Source organism: Pristiophorus japonicus, chromosome 6 (genome assembly GCF_044704955.1).
Source record: "Pristiophorus japonicus isolate sPriJap1 chromosome 6, sPriJap1.hap1, whole genome shotgun sequence".
Classification (NCBI taxonomy): domain Eukaryota; kingdom Metazoa; phylum Chordata; class Chondrichthyes; family Pristiophoridae; genus Pristiophorus; species Pristiophorus japonicus.
This window is the reverse complement of record NC_091982.1, coordinates 164,843,692-164,859,380: the sequence shown is the minus strand read 5'-3', so window position 1 is coordinate 164,859,380 and position 15,689 is coordinate 164,843,692. Positions and strand designations below refer to the sequence as shown.

The 15,689-nt window shown below is 46.3% G+C and overlaps 1 protein-coding gene across 1 annotated transcript in view; it reads right to left on the bottom strand.

Annotated features, from left to right (window-relative positions):
• The window catches only part of LOC139265849 (heparan-sulfate 6-O-sulfotransferase 1-like), a 270,974-nt gene that overhangs the window by 123,623 nt on the left and 131,662 nt on the right, over positions 1 to 15,689 (bottom strand). The window lies entirely within an intron of this gene.

Genomic DNA, 15,689 nt, shown 5'->3' with positions numbered 1-15,689 from the left:
TGGGCCTGTGGCCAACTTGCATGAGGTCCACACATGGTTGAGCTGGGGAGGGGGGGAGGGGTCACGACTCACATTGCCACAAGCACAGGCTCTTGTACATAATAAAAGCATCTTCAAAGTGGTCACAGCAATCAGCCTCACTGCAGTAGGATTCATAGACAAACATGGATCACTACCGTCTAAAGTTAAGGGAGTAGGGTCGCCAACTCTGGGTGACGTATTCCTGGTGGTTTCATCACATGACCTCGCCTGGTCCAACTGCCTGGCCCAGTCCAACAGTTTTCCCCCATGGCTCCAGGTCCCATATTTTTAGTGTGTGTAATGTATGCAGCTGTGAGGATGTTCACAGATTTGTAGAACTGTTGCCCAGCAGTACAGCCTCAACTACAACACGCAGCTCCTGTTTGTGAGCCTGGGGGGTGCCAGGACCGCCCTCCGGGAGCTGCCTGTCTTTTACCAGGAACTCATCAGGGTCTGGAACAAAGTCTCCACCAAGCGCAGCTCTCCACCGGCTGGAGTGGCAGCTGTCCTGCAGGAGCCGCTGCTCAGGAATCCGTACCTCCACGACCGAGGTTTTAGGTGGCAGTCGGACGAGAGGGCTGTGGCTGGCGAGGTGACCAGGGTCAGGGACCTGCTCGATGGCGGAGAAGCGGGCTGGATGGCGCCAGACATGCTGGCACGGTGCCTAAATTCGGCCAACGTCCGCCGCGCGGCCGATTCCATCGAGTCGCTAAAAATATCTCTGGGCCCTGACTGCGTTAGGTGTGTCGAGGAGGCTCAAGCACGTGGGGAGATCCCGTCCGAACTGACCCCCGTCCGGACGAAATTCCTCATCGGCGCCAAACCCCGCAACCTCCCTCGGGAGCCGGTGCCTCACAACTTGAGCCGCCTCGGGGAAATCCCCTCCGTGCCTTTCAGTTCCGCGCGGAGGGGTTTCCTGTACGGGCTGCTCCTGCACACTCTCAACCTTGCCATCCTCGCCGGCCGTCCGGACACGCCATGGCGTACCATCTTGCCGTCCGGAGGAGGCGGGGGTCCCCGATGGAGTGCACTCTACGTGGGAGTCCTCCCAGTGTTTATCGGGGACTTAGCCTGGAGGGTGGTGCATGGAGCAGTCCCGTGCAACAAATTTTTAAGCCGGTTCACGGGCTCCCAGGCCGCCTGCAATTTCTGCGGTCTGGAAGAGTCCGTGTTCCATGTTTTTATGGAGTATGCGAGGTTGCAGCCCCTGTTCATTATTTAAAGGGGCTGCTCCTCAATGTCTGGTTGCACTTCAGTCCCACACTCCTGATCTTTGGGCGCCCTGTGCGGAGGGGAGCGGGTAGGTCCGAGGGCCTCCTCGTAGGACTGCTCCTGGGCACGGCCAAGGGTGCCATCAGCCGGTCCAGGCAGCGAGCGATCGAGGGGGTCGTTCAGCCTGACTGCCTGCCTCTCTTCCACTCTTACATCCGGTCCAGGGTATCCTTGGAGATGGAGCACGCGGTGTCCACCGGTACGCTCGCGGCCTTCCGCGAGAGGTGGGCACCGGAGGGACTGGAGTGCATCGTTACCCCCGGCAAACAAATTTTAATTTGATTTTATGTGTTTTAAAGTTTAATTTGTTTTAATTGCCAGGTTTTTAGTGCCCCCCTCCCCTTTTATAGGGGGCACTTTTAAATTTATGGTTTTAGTGCCCCAAAAAAAAGGGCACTTGTTTGAAAGTGTTTGGAGTGTCCCCCAGATCAGGGAGCACTTGAGTTAATGTTTATTTTTCTCCAATCAAAAGAGTTGTGGAACTCTTGCATTGTGAGTGGCTTAGCCAGTCAAGTGATGTTCACAAGACTCAATAAAACCCCAGTCAGTTGGGTCCAGGTCATCCACAATGAGATATGTAGTTGTGATCCTAGTGGATGAACTGTTAATGTGCAGTGTGATTGTTCTGGAATTTTTTGAGGATGTTTCCAGTAAAGTGGACAAAGGAGAACCAGTTGATGTGGTATATTTGGACTTTCAGAAGGCTTTCGACAAGGTCCCACACAAGAGATTAATGTGCAAAGTTAAAGCACATGGGATTGGGGGTAGTATGCTGACGTGGATTGAGAACTGGTTGTCAGACAGGAAGCAAAGAGTAGGAGTAAATGGGTACTTTTCAGAATGGCAGGCAGTGACTAGTGGGGTACCGCAAGGTTCTGTGCTGGGGCCCCAGCTGTTTACATTGTACATTAATGATTTAGACGAGGGGATTAAATGTAGTATCTCCAAATTTGCGGATGACACTAAGTTAGGTGGCAGTCTGAGCTGCGAGGAGGATGCTATGAGGCTGCAGAGTGACTTGGATAGGTTAGGTGAGTGGGCAAATGCATGGCAGATGAAGTATAATGTGGATAAATGTGAGGTTATCCACTTTGGTGGTAAAAACAGAGAGACAGACTATTATCTGAATGGTGACAGATTAGGAAAAGGGAAGGTGCAACGAGACCTGGGTGTCATGGTACATCAGTCATTGAAGGTTGGCATGCAGGTAGAGCAGGCGGTTAAGAAAGCAATTGGCATGTTGGCCTTCATAGCGAGGGGATTTGAGTACAGGGGCAGGGAGGTGTTGCTACAGTTGTACAGGGCCTTGGTGAGGCCACACCTGGAGTATTGTGTACAGTTTTGGTCTCCTAACTTGAGGAAGGACATTCTTGCTATTGAGGGAGTGCAGCGAAGATTCACCAGACTGATTCCCGGGATGGTGGGACTGACCTATCAAGAAAGACTGGATCAACTGGGCTTGTATTCACTGAAGTTCAGAAGAATGAGAGGGGACCTCATAGAAACGTTTAAAATTCTGACGGGTTTAGACAGGTTAGATGCAGGAAGAATGTTCCCAAAGTTGGGGAAGTCCAGAACCAGGGGTCATAGTCTAAGGATAAGGGGTAAGCCATTTCGGACCGAGATGAGGAGAAACTTCTTCATTCAGAGAGTGGTGAACCTGTGGAATTCTCTACCACAGAAAGTAGTTGAGGCCAATTCACTAAATATATTCAAAAGGGAGTTAGATGAAGTCCTTACTACTCGGGGGATCAAGGGGTATGGCGAGAAAGCAGGAAGGGGGTACTGAAGTTTCATGTTCAGCCATGAACTCATTGAATGGTGGTGCCGGCTAGAAGGGCTGAATGGCCTGCTCCTGCACCTATTTTCTATGTTTCTATGTTTCTAAACCTTTGTTAATAAACCAACTAGTTCTTAATAGCAATGTCCGAATCCTGAAGCAAATACATTACAGTGTACAAACAAAAATGAGAAAAACACTTTTTTTTTTAAATGCCCCTATGATTTCTCTGCTGGGTTGCTTGCAGTGGTGACAGGGAGATTCATCTTTCATTGCTGGAGACTCCTGCACAATCCTGGAAAGTTGGAAATCCTGCACAACAGGAAAGGAAGTGAAGTCAGCTGGCGGCGGGTAGGGGGGGGGTCAAGTCTTATGGACTCCCACGCGGGTGAAACTGCAAGTTAACATTGTGTAAGTCGTGTGTCAGCTCCACGTCTGCTGCAGAATGAATGTGTTCAGTGCGACCTTCATCTTGTTCCACCTTTCCTTCCCTTGTTGTCAATATACAAGATGTAATAGATTTTAGCAGGCATGATTGACACTGCATTGACTTCAACAAGATAGACACCACTCTCAGCTCATCCATCTGGGAAACAAAAACACAAGCATACAGTTCCCGCATCTCCACCCCATCATCATGGCTGCATCTGGGTTCATATCCCATTCTTGTACATTGTGCTGCAGGATAATATACAGAAGTTCCCCTTTATACCAAAGCAGCACGGCTCAGTTTAATTTAACGGCTGCAATTTTCCCTTAAAAGCTCGCTGCTGGTGGCTGTTTGAGCATCATTGTCTCGTTACAGTGTTTGTATACAGTTAAGAGCTCCATTTTGTGCTGCTGAACTGGAAACCTTCAGTAAAAGGTTCAAAAGCAACACAAGCACAATATTTTCCCCGCATCAACAATTATCCGGCAATCACACAGCTCCAGCGTATGCCGCAAAGCCCTGATGATGCACAGGAAATCACTGCCCGTCAATCTTTCAGACACGAGAAGCCATTCGGCCTAGTTCTCTGCCTCGCCACAAGTGGAGACAGAGGAGTTAGGAAGTCAAAACTGTCAAAAGACAGCAAGCTCATCTTTTGCGGACACAGCAATATGAAGCACAGGAGATAAGCCTTTGCCATCCCGTGGAGAAGGTGCAGCATCATCCAAGATGGCGGCTAAACCTCTGGGAAACTGTGCTCCGAGGTTTGGATCGGGGGAGGGGTGTTCAGTTGCAGCACCATGATAGGTCAACGATTCTTGAAATCAATCAAACACATGGGTGCGCTAATGGCATTGGGCATTCTTCCACATGTCGGAGGGCCGCGACCTCTCTGCACTGCTCTCCCGCTCTGTCATTCTGGCTTCGAGTGTGTGGGGATTGACTCCCCTACTAGAAGGGGCGCTCTTAACCCGAATGCAGGTTTATAGGCCTGCCTGCTTTATACTGATGAGTGCAGCCGACAGCGAGTTTGAACCCGAGATGAAGGGGTTGTCATATGAAGAACGGTTGAGCAGGTTGGGCCTATACTCATTTGAGTTTAGAAGAATGATTGGTGATCTCATTGTAAAGTATAAGATTCTGAGGGGGCTTGACAGGGTAGGTGCAGAGAGGATGTTTCCCCTCGTGGGGGAATCTAGAAGTAGGGGGCATAGTTTCAGAATAAGGTGTCGCCCATTTAAAACGGAAATGAAGAGAAATTTCTTCTAAGAACATAAGTATTAGGAACAGGAGTAGGCCATCTAGCCCCTCGAGCCTGCTCCGCCATTTAACAAGATCATGGCTGATCTGGCCGTGGACTCAGCTCCACTTACCCGCCCGCTCCCCGTAGCCCTTAATTCCATTATTGGTTAAAAATCTATCTATCTGTGACTTGAATACATTCAATGAGCTAGCCTCAACTGCTTCCTTGGGCAGAGAATTCCACAGATTCACAACATTCTGGGAGAAGAAATTCCTTCTCAACTCGGTTTTAAATTGGCTCCCCCGTATTGCAAAGTATAAGATTCTGAGGGGGCTTGACAGGGTAGATGCAGAGAGGATGTTTCCCCTCGTGGGGGAATCTAGAAGAAGGGGGCACAGAGGGTCGTGAATCGTTGGAATTCTCTACCCCAGAGAGCTGTGGAAGTTGAATCATTGAATATATTTAAGGTGGAGATAGACAGATTTTTGAATGATAATGGAGTCATGGGTTATGGGGAGTGGGCAGGGAAGTGGAGTTGAGGCCAGGATCAGATCAGCCATGATCTTATTGAATGGCAGAACAAGGCTGGAGGGGCCAAATGGCTGACTCCTGCTCGTATTTCTTATGTTATGTTCTTATGAATCCCAACAAGGAAAATCAAATGTTGTTTCCACTGTGAGAACTAGTCACTCTTTTATTTTGCTTAAAATGTTTCCACTTTCTTCCTTCTTTTCCTGGAGGCACAGTCATGTCGGAGTGAAGTTCCAGCCAATAACTCTTGACTGGATGGCGCAGAAAGTACACCATTAACATATCCAGGGCCTCCCAACCTTTGACCTTTCTTTGCTTGCACTAATGCTGCATGCTGGGTGATAAATATGGTCCAACATCTCAAAACAAACATCAGACAGCAGGAGTTTGTCATCTGACACAAATTGATGAGGCCGTTGAAAAAACAGATGGAACACATTATTAAGTGCGTCTAGTTGCACGGTTAACGGACAGTGCAACATTTGCAACACCCCGCCCCCCCCACTGTGACCAAAAGAACCCCACAATGACAATGTCAGGATATGAATGTTGGCTCCAGAAGGCACAGGATACGAGACTACAGATATGTGTCAGTGGAAAGGCACCTGCCGTATTGTGTAGAAAATAGCCCGAAGCAGCTGTGAAGACAGAGTTATTAGGTGGCAAATGCGACGGGACTGCAGTGGTGGCCAGTTAGTAGTTAAATCGAGGTTGGCCCCTGCCTCGTGTCCCCAGAGCTTCCTTTTCTTTTTAGAAAACTCAACAGCCTCCACTCGAGTCACGAACTGAACAGTAAACCAGTTCAGATCATGCTGTCTCCAGGCGTGACAGATACTGTCTGAGAAAGGCACTTGAGACGCAATGAAGTCCTTCCTATTAATCACAGTTTCTGCTAACATTTGAACTCTTAGGTTTTATGTTACACTGAGAGATCTTATTTAAAGCTGTGATGTTCCATAGTTGCCAATCTGCAGTCCCAGCAGATGTGCACTGGTCAATGTCAATTCTCTCCAAGTTCATTAGGTTTGAAGCACTGCAACTCAAATTATACCTTCGAGTCATGCAGAACGTCTCAGGTCTGTGCTGTGTCAGTGCACCTCAGCCAGGGCTGCATGGAATTACGAGGGTTGTGGTGTGCAGGGGACTGCAACACTTGGCTTCAGTGTTTCGGGAAGGCTGAGAAAAGCAAAACGTAGCCAGAGTTCCCAAACCCTGGTAGAAGTGCCTGTATGTGCAGACATCAGATGAGGCCAAGATCAGGCTTGGCTGTCAACTCCCACATAGTCAAATGGTCTATCTCCATGTCAGCAGTGGCTCAGTGATCGCAGTCCCACCTTGGAATCAGAAGGTCATGGGTTCAAGCTCCACTGCAGAGACTCAAGTCTGGCAATTCAGTGCCCTACTGAGGGAGTGCTGCACTGTCGGAGGTGCCACCTTTTGGAAGAGACACTAAACTGAGGTCCTCTCAAGTGGATGTAAAAGATTCTATAGCACTATTCAAAAAAGAGCAGGGGAGTTCTCCCCAGTGTGCTGGCCAAAATTCATCCCTCAACTATCACCAAAAAGCAGATTACCTAGTCATTTTCTCATTGCTGTTTGTGGGATCTTGCTATGTGCTATATCGGAAAGATTTGCCTGAAAGAGCGCTGATATGAGTGACAACGCTGACGCACTGCTGTGTGTGTGCAGCTCAGACATCAATGGTGCCCATCACCTTGGTGCCAGTTAAAGTTTACATTGATTGATGTTAAGTTGTATTTAACCCTTTCATGGTAAGGAATCACCAGCTGTAATGGTCCAGCTATCTAAGACAATGCGCAATAAGGTTATGTTCGATAACAAAAGTTTAATACCAACATTGGTCTGAAATCATAAGTATCACAGCCAATAACAGCCAACCCCCGCCCACACCCCACTTTCACCACCATTGACATAAATCACATGTTCAACATGTCCAGCAACACAGAATACAAAGGCAAAGCAGGAGTGTGGTCCCCAGGCCCATACATTGCAACAAATTGCATACACCCAGATGGAAATACAGCCATCACCTGCGCACATGCACCTCACTTTCCTTCCCTCCTCTCCTCCTTCTCCCCACCTCTACCACTTCCCCTCCTCACTCCACGGTGCCTGGCCGAAGAGCTCCTCAGGCGGTGCCTCATTGGGGGTGATGAAAGCAGATGCAGTGGTTGCACGGATACGGGAATGGGGGTGCCGGGGGGGCAGAAGCAGGATCTTGGTCCTTCCTCTCATCTGTCATTCACAGTGGTGGTGTGGAACCTAGGGGTGGAGTGCCGCGCTCGGGGAACACTGGGAGGCCTCTGGCCACCAGTGTTCCTGCCTACCAACTCCAGGGCCTCCTCCATCCCTTCCATGTTATATCTTATTTGTTGGACAAAAACTCGGTGCCAACTATGTTTTTGGTGCTTTTTGCTGCTGGTGAATCTCCGTCGTGTCTCCCACAACAGCCAGACAAGCACACACCACAGCCACACACACTTTCAGTCCCTCTGAGCTCTCTCTCACTCTCTGTCTCCTCTTCTGCGCATGTCATGATGACCCTTGACCGCGAGAATCGCGGGAATCGAGCGTTGCCATGCCGTTGCTAAGGACAGCCACACTTTACGGCAGAAAGTCAAAAAAATTTAACGCTACCGCCCATTTGATATCGCTCGCAGTAATGCCCATTTTCAGATGTAAACTAGGTGTTTTGAGAAAGGGCGAGAAGCCGGCGATCTGAAAACCCTTTTTTAACGTCCAGTCCGGAAATAACGCCCATTTTTGGATGCTAAGCACAAAAGTGGAGGTTCTAGCCCTAGGTCTCTTTAAAAACATCTCAAATAGCTTCATGACAATGAATTACCTTAAAGTAATTCTTTTGTTGGAAAACATGGAAGGCATTTTGCAAGCAGCAAGATTCCAAGAAGCAAAGATGTGAGTGTTCCGTTTATGCATTTCTGGTGTTGCTGGTTGAGGGGAAAAGGTTGAATCCTCTCTTCCTCAAATACTGTCATGGGTTCTCTCATGTCCATCAGAACCATTTTCAACAGCTAGATTTTATTTGTAGTTCTTCATGGTAATGCAGCATTTATAGTCAATCCCTAGTTACCCTGAGGTGGTGGCAGTGGGCCTACTTCTTGAACTACTACAGTCCTCTGTTCAACATTAGAAGGACAGCCCCTCCAATAATGAGGCACTTTCTCAGGACTGCACTGGAATGTCAGCCCAGATTATGTGTTCAAGTCATGGAGTGGGACTTGAACCCCATGATCTTCTGACTCACAGGTGAACCAAGTTGATGCACTTTGAACGTCACTACAAAGCCGAGGTTTAGAAATGATAGTCATAGCTTGCAATAAATCATTCTTGCTACTCAGCGAACAATGATAATACAGAACAAACTTTACACCACAACAGCAAGGGCACATACATTACATAAACTGTACCACAATTACAGTTATCAGGGAGAAGTCACGCCAAGCTACGTAAATAAGCGAATACAGATTATATGCAGCATAGGAATAGAAGCGGGTGCAGCTTTGAATAATTGAAACGAGTGATGCTTGTTCACTGTCAAAGTCAATAACTGGAACATACAATCTGCACCCTGGCAAAAACTCACCATCCCTTGTTCTGCACTGCCTCACTGTGTACTGTTTCAGCAACACACACGACTTATGTCCTGTAACCTCTGAAGCTGAACCAAACATGTCCAGGCATTTTACTATCTTGATGGTAGAGATCAGATAATCTGCAACTGCTCTTGCACTTGGAATCTACAGAACGGATACATAAGAATATAAGAAATAGGAGCAGGAGTAGGCCATACAGCCCCTTGAGCCTGCTCCGCCATTTAATACAATCATGGCTGATCCGATCATGGACTCGGGTCCATTTCCCTGTCCGCTCCCCATAACCCCTTATTCCCTTATCGTTTAAGGAAATATCTATTTCTGTCTTAAATTTATTCAATGTCCCAGCTTCCACAGTTCTCTGAGGCAGCGAATTCCACAGATCCACAATGCTCAGAGAAGAAATTTCTCCTCATCTCTGTTTTAAATGGGTGGCTCCTTATGCTAAGATTATGCCCTCTAGTTCTAGTCTCCCCTTTCAGTGGAAACATCCTCTCTGCATCCACCTTGTTAAACCCCCTCATAATCTTATATGTTTCGATAAGATCACCTCTCATTCTTCTGAACTCCAATGAATAGAGGCCCAACCTACTCAATCTTTCCTCATAAGTCAACCCCCTCATAGAAACATAGAAACGTAGAAAATAGGTGCAGGAGTCGGCCATTCGGCCCTGCACCACCATTCAATAAGATCATGGCTGATCATGCGCAGTACCCCATTCCTGCTTTCTCTCCATACCCCTTTGATCCCTTTAGCCGTAAGGGCCACTTCTAACTCCCTTTTGAATATATCTAACAAACTAGCCTCAACAACTTTCTGTGGTAGAGAATTCCACTGCTCACAACTCTGAATAAAGAAGTTTCTCCTCATCTCGGTCCTAAATGGCTTAAGGAGACCAAAACTATGCACAATATTCAAGGTGTGGCCTCACCAAGGCCCTGTACAACTGTAGCAAGACTTCCCTGCTCCTATACACAAATCCTCTCGCTATGAAGGCCAACATGCCATTTGCCTTCTTCACCACCTGCTGTACCTGTATGCCAACTTTCAATGACTGATGTACCATGACACCCAGGTCTCATTGCACCTCCCTTTTACTAATCTGTCACCATTCAGATAATAATCTGCCTTCCTGTATTTACCACCAAAAAGGATAACGTCACATTTATCTACATTATACTGTATCTGCCATGTATTTGCCCACGCACCTAATCTGTCCAAGTCACCCTGCAGCCTCTTAGCATCCTCCTCACAGCTCACACTGCCACCCAGCTTAGTGTCATCTGCAAACTTGGAGATATTACATTCAATTCCTTCATCTAAATCATTAATGTATATTGCAAATAGCTGGGGTCCCAGCACTGAACCTTGCGGTACCCCACTAGTTACTGCCTGCCATTCTGAAAAGGACCCATTTATTCCTACTCTCTGCTTCCTGTCTGCCAAACAGTTCTCTATCTACGTCAATACATTACCCCCAATACCATGTGCTTTAATCTCCGGAATCAACCTTGTGAACCTTCTCTGAAACTGCCTCCAAAGCAAGCATATCCTTTCGTAAATATGGAAACCAAAACTGCACGCAGTATTCCAGGTGTGGTCTCACCGATACCCTGTAGCAAGACTTCCCTGCTTTTATACTCCATCCCCTACAGTGTTCACATGGAAAGCGCGGTGTTCAACTCCACGTAAACTAGTGCCGGATCATATGGGTTTGATTGGGGATGGAGAGGGTCTGGAGGTATTATTCACCTTTTTCGTCATTCCTATAGCAGGTACAATGCTGCATTCTACCAGATTCATACAACAGTGCTGCACCTTTGTTAAAGAGGGATTGTTGTGTGAGCTACTTTTTAGCATTGCTTTTTAACAATGTAGCTATCAACATGTGAAATGGGGCCAGCCTTGGGCTTAGTGGTAGCATTTCTTCCTCTGAGTCAGAAGGTGCAGGATTCAAACCCTGATCCAGACAGTCCCAGCGAGTGGAAACTAGAGCTCCAGCTAAGAATTCTGGGCTGACATGCACTCCTCTGGTGGGTGTACGTGCCCCCGTCTACCTCCCACCTCCCTCAATCGTATAAAGACCTTCTACCATATAGGACTGACCCCTCTATCGGCTGGTATAAAGATGGTTACGGAGTAATTCAAGTTATTGGGAGGCCTCCTTGTTAAAACTGAAATTCATTAACGGGATGAGGTAATCTTTCGATAACATGAATTTGCACTAGAGGAAAAAAATATATAAAGAGGGGTGTCAGGATACTTCAGAATTCAACAAGCCTTTAGCCGTTAAACTCTAGAACTCGAAACCTGCGATGTGGTGAATTTTCTGCCCATGGTACCTGAATATATTTGTAATTATCAGTAATATACATGCAGTTGTTGGTAATGGTGGTTATCATTGTACGCTTAATTCCCATGAAAGCCAATAAATGTATTATCTTGAGGAATAACTTTTTTTTAAAAAAGTAAAAACATCTATTCCCGAACAGTTACGGCCAATGAAGGAATGTTCACGTTACGGCCCGTCAGACTGTTAATCAGACGGCGAATCCTTCCACTACTCCACATTATTCCCCAAGGGAAGAGTGCAAAGTTACGAAAATAACACAACTTGAAATGCCGATTTAATTAATGTTACAAAACCCATCACTTTTCTTTATGCAACATTATCACAACGACAATAATGCTTGGTTGGCTCTTTGGATTGCGGCAATTTCCCTCTCAGTCCAAGTTTAAAACAAGTTTTCTGTTTCAGGAGTATGCTGATCCTGAAACAGCTTCTAATGCTTTCACTCCCCCCGCCTCCATGGTAACAGCAAGGCAGCTGGTGCTGTTCAGGCAAAGTCATCCGAATCAAGGTGGAAAGGGAATCGTACCCCAAAACACATTTCCTGCACAAGGACACTCTCCAGAAAACCTCAGCTCTCTCTTTCCAATGTAACTGGCAATTCAATTGGTGAAGCAGCCTTACAATTAGCCACATTGGTTGGGTAATGAGGGCATGTTACCCAACCAATGTGATTACTGTTGAGCATGTCTCACCAATTAAATTGCCGGTTACACTGGAAGGGGAGATGCGCATGTGGCAACCATTTTTTTCCTGAATTTGAACGCCTGGATTCTTAACTCGTCCTAATTGGTTTCTGCTGCAGAAACCTCTCCAATAAACATACTGAACTTTGAACAGTGCAAATGCTCACTAAGCAAAACCGACTGGAACAGATGCATTTAGCTCTCAATTTGGGCCAAGAGCCCGGTAATGATTTGCTACGTTCGCGGCCTGGATGGTCTTTTAGGTTTGCAGCTCCCTAACCACACGGCGTTGATCAATAATGAATGACCCACCATTAACCCTGGACTTCAGCACCAGAGTAATTGGAAAAAGTTCAGTGGTGTGTCTCCTTTGCCGTGTTCATAAACTGGGTCACAAGCACAAAATGCTCACAAAGCAGGATCATTTGTGGACTTGGTGCTGCACTGAAGGTGTGTACAACATGTAATTGCTGATGTCCAATAGCCCATTATCTAGAACTGGTTGAGAAGGGAGCGCTGTGTTGTGTCTTTAGATATTCTAGTAATGACTCCACGAGGCAATGTGTTGTACTTGAACTGTAGTGACATTAGTCCTTTATTAGTTAACTCCAGAGTGAGGATCACACCTGGTGGCCTGCCTTTTTTACTAGGCCAGGCACACCTGTACAGGTAACCTACAAGTCTCCCACTGCTGTGCCCTTGTGATAGTACCAACAGTAGCCATGTAGGATATATGACACGCTGCAAAACTGAGACATTTTTTTCTAGGATGCGAGAGGTGAGGGGAATTTTGCAGGGAGGCTTTGAAAGTATACAATCATATAGCATAGCAGGAGGCCATTCGGTCCATCATGTCTGTGCCGGCTCTTTGAAAAAGAGCTACCCAATTAGCCCAACTCCCCTGTTCTTCCCCTATGGCCTTGCAAATGTCTCCTTTTCAAGTATATATCTATTTCCATTTTGAAATTTATTATTGCATTTGCTTCCACCACTATTTCAGATAGTGCATTCCAGATTACAACTCACTGTGTAAAAAACAATTCTAATTCCTCCCCCACCCCCTCCCTCGAGTTTTTTTTAAACCAGTCTTGTCTTCGGGTTACCGACCATCCTGTAAGTGACTGTAGGGAAAATTCAAGATTGCGGGAGGAAAGAATGGGGTGATAATTGTGTGATTCCACAGTGGGGAAAAAGGGGCAGTTAATTTATTTGTAGACTCCTCACAAGGTGGGATTGGGAGGAAACCTATTACAAAATGTAATAAAATTAGCAATCCAGGGCAGCATTACTTCAAGAGATCACTGAACATCCACACTAAGGACTAAAAGTCCAAATACAATTTTGTAGCTCTGCTGCCTGTTGTGTTCGCGTAAATAACTGACAAACTGAGCCAGGAGAAATGCAACTTAACTTAACTGTGCTTTTATACAACCCAAAATGGAGTCCCCAAACCGGCATGAGTACAGCAACTGTGAATAGCTTCCGCAGGGGCCTAATGCTGTAACAAATAAATAGAGTATGAACACAACACTGCCCTCAGAAAGTGAGCTTTCATCAGTTGGCAACTGGGCTGCTCAAGGTTCAATTTATAAACAGAAAATACTGAACGGGTTCAACGGCAAAGAAGAGAAGCCAGAAGTGAGCCAACTCGTTGTCCCATTGAAACTCATGCCTCTCATACATTCCAGAAGCAACGTTACCCACCATAATGTACAGGAACCCTTTTAGAAAATGGGACTTGGCACCTTAATCGAAGGCCCCAAAATTTTGGGAGTTTGCACAATAGCTTAGGTGGGAGAATTAAATACAAAATAACCCAAGAAACATCCTGTAATTTTGCTCTCCAAGAAAAGAAACTGAAATACAAATAATGAGGTGACATCTTGTGCAAGTCTTGTGTGAAAATGTTTCAGGATGATGGATAATAGGAATGTGAATTCTGGACGCTCCAGTGAAACTCTCTCACCATGTACTTTGAATAGCTTCAATATTTTTAGCTGATGTATTTATCCCCAATATTCTTACCTCTTGAATGAAGAAATTTGTCTAGCTATCTGTTCTAAAAGTTCTTTTAACTAATTTAAATTGATGTCCTCTCGCCCTGATTTCTTGGTGTATTTTGAAATAATAATTAGGATTTGGTTCATCACAGTGAGCAGCTCCAATATAATTACACTGCTCATTAAAGATTCATGACCGGCAGGGAGGTATATAGGGTTAATAGCGTCAAGAGTACAATTTGATAGTGATAGGTTTCCTGGGACAAAAGAGGTTAATTGTTTTCTGCATTTTTGCTGAATACTGTTTCCTTTTGTTCTCCTCTTTTCCCTCTTATTTTTCTCTCCTTGGCTTTTGTTTCCTGAAATCGATGACTCATTCCGGAATGGACACTGTTCCGTGAATGCTGGTAGTCCAACAGTGCCTCACCAAGGTGGCCATTCTTCATCCGGGAGCCTGCACAGTGAGTACCGCCATCTATTCAACCATGAGGATATCTCAGCCGAGATCAATCATGCCCCTCCCACAGTTTGCATGAACGCAAACATCCATGTTCACACTCCAAGAACCCTCACCCTTATTGGTTCCTCTCCCTGGGAACAGTGAAGCCAACTAAAGTATCGCAAGCCACTGCTTTATTTGGTGCATGCATTAAGGGGGCAGGGAACAGGCAGAAAAATAAACTTAAAAAAAAGAGGGCATTTTAATTTCAAGCAAAGCTAATTAGAGCTTTATGCACTGCACAGCCCCCGCTGAATGCAGAAACTACAATTGATGCATAGAATGTACAGTGCGACATATTTTGCAGCTGACAGCCTAACCTGGTGGCAAGGAATCGCCCCACAGGTCTGTTGAGAATCCAGAAGTGCCTCCACGGACAAAGAGGATTAATGTATCCTTCAACAAAGGATAAAACCTTCAGTAGCATCAATGCAGGAACCATCTGCCTCTTTAGTGTCTTTGGTAACTTGCTGTTAATTAAAACACGCTCCACTTCTAATTCCTTTGCAAAGTATTAAACCACTTGGCGGGCTGCTGGTTCATTTCCTGTTGTGCAGCACGGGCCCAGGTGTCAAGTCAGGCAGCTCGACCCGTGTTGCCTACCTGATTAATATGTTGGAAGCCTGTGGGTGATGCTCTCCCCTGTGAATCGGGCTATAACAAGAAGGTACATGCCTGAACTTTCAATAACTGCACCGACTTTGCTCGCTCCCACAGGGGAAGCTGTGCTATTCCTGTGTTAGGCCTCGGCTGACTAAAACTGAAACAAGTCATCAAAACAGATCCCTGGAAATATTTCTCTCTTCACTGCAGCAGACAGTTTGAAAAGTAGCTGGTGGGTTGCAGACAGCTGTGCACAATAAGTTTAGCTGCTGGGACCTGAGCTGTAACTTTCCGCTGTACTGAGGGACGGGTGTGAAATACATTCTGTTCCCAAGTTCACTTAAGTACAAACAGGACAGAAAATGGCACCGGTTCACCCAAGCAACTTAGTTTTACCCCCAGCAATTTTTCTCCCCTCATGCCTTCAAGGTGTCAACTCCATGGTTGTGTCGTTATCAAGGATACCAGTTGGAGTAAGGTTGCCCTTGGAGTATTGTTGGCAAGGATACCAGTTGCCTTCCGATGCTTTTGCCTGAGTGGCCCTTGGCCATTATCCATGTTTTGAGCCTCAAAGGTGTGTGTTGGGAGACATTTAGTGGTGGAGGACATTGCAGTTAAGTTCAATCCAGTTCTGATGA